This window comes from Poecilia formosa, unplaced genomic scaffold (genome assembly GCF_000485575.1).
Source record: "Poecilia formosa unplaced genomic scaffold, Poecilia_formosa-5.1.2 Scaffold8, whole genome shotgun sequence".
NCBI lineage: Eukaryota > Metazoa > Chordata > Actinopteri > Cyprinodontiformes > Poeciliidae > Poecilia > Poecilia formosa.
Window position 1 is genome coordinate 4,013,436 of NW_006799947.1, and position 1,322 is coordinate 4,014,757.

The 1,322-nt window shown below is 36.4% G+C and overlaps 1 protein-coding gene and 4 non-coding genes across 11 annotated transcripts in view; 1 reads left to right on the forward strand and 4 right to left on the reverse strand.

Annotated features, from left to right (window-relative positions):
• meis2a (Meis homeobox 2a) overlaps positions 1–1,322 on the forward strand; it is a 98,292-nt gene that overhangs the window by 76,405 nt on the left and 20,565 nt on the right. The window lies entirely within an intron of this gene.
• On the reverse strand, positions 2–88 carry trnar-ccu (transfer RNA arginine (anticodon CCU)). Its single transcript is given in 2 exon segments — positions 2–37; positions 52–88. It is a non-coding gene; the product is annotated as a tRNA-Arg (tRNA).
• Positions 582–668, reverse strand: trnar-ucu (transfer RNA arginine (anticodon UCU)). The gene is given in 2 exon segments: positions 582–617; positions 632–668. It is a non-coding gene; the product is annotated as a tRNA-Arg (tRNA).
• On the reverse strand, positions 794–880 carry trnar-ccu (transfer RNA arginine (anticodon CCU)). The gene is given in 2 exon segments: positions 794–829; positions 844–880. It is a non-coding gene; the product is annotated as a tRNA-Arg (tRNA).
• trnar-ccu (transfer RNA arginine (anticodon CCU)) lies at positions 1,095–1,181 on the reverse strand. The gene is given in 2 exon segments: positions 1,095–1,130; positions 1,145–1,181. It is a non-coding gene; the product is annotated as a tRNA-Arg (tRNA).

Consider the following 1,322-nt stretch of genomic DNA (forward strand, 5'->3'; position numbering starts at 1 on the left):
ATGACTCTGGTGGGACTTGAACCCACAACCTTTGAATCACTTCATCATGTGTAGGAGTCCAATGCGCTATCCATTGCGCCACAGAGCCTTTGTAGAAGTCAGTAGGGTCTTACTAAGGCTACATACTCTCTGTTTTCACTATGACGAAGAAATATAGTCCTAGTAGTTGGTACAAATATTCAAAATGCCCAGTATTATATATTTTTTATCTGACTACAGTCTCTTCAAAATTTGACAGTACAATAATGCATCTTATAAGATAGGGTTTATTTTTTTTAGTTTGAAGAATTTATATATGGATGACTCCACAAACTTTGAATCACTTCATCATGTGTAGGAGTCCAATGCGCTATCCATTGCGCCACAGAGCCTTTGTAGAAGACAGCAGGGTCTTACTAAGGCTACATACTCTCTGTTTTCACTATGACTTGAAATATGGTCCTACTAGTTGGTACAAATATTCAAAATACCCTGTATTATATATTTTTTTATCTGACTACAGTCTCTTCAACAATTGACAGTACAATAATGTATCTTTTAAGATAGGGTTTATTTTTTAGTTTGAGGAATACATATAAGGATGACTCTGGTGGGACTTGAACCTACAACCTTTGAATCACTTCATCCCCTCTAGAAGTCCAATGCGCTATCCATTGCGCCACAGAGCCCTTAGTTATTGGATTTCAGTACCGTGACAGACTTTCTTTCATTAGGTCAGTAGAATAAATAGAATTTCATGAATATTTGTGTGACAATTGTGGAATTTACTATATTTGAGAAATGAATAATGCTATGACTCTGGTGGGACTTGAACCCACAATCTTTGGATACCTTCATCCTGTCTAGGAGTCCAATGCGCTATCCATTGCGCCACAGAGCCTTTGTAGAAGTCAGCAGGGTCTTACTAAGGCTACATACTCTCTGTTTTCACTATGACTTGAAGAAATATAGTCCTAGTAGTTGGTACAAATATTCAAAATGCCCAGTATTATATATTTTTTTATCTGACTACAGTCTCTTCAAAAATTGACAGTATGATAATGCATCTTTTAAGATAGGGTTTATTTTTTTAGTTTGAAGAATTTATATATGGATGACTCTGGTGGGACTTGAACCCACAACCTTTGAATCACTTCATCATGTGTAGGAGTCCAATGCGCTATCCATTGCACCACAGAGCCCTTAGTTATTGGATTTCAGTACCATGACAGACTTTCTTTCATTAGGTCAGTAGAATAAATTGAATTTCATAAATGTGTGTGACAATTGAGGATTTAACTATATTTGAGAAAAGTGTAATGACATGACTCTGGTGGGACTTG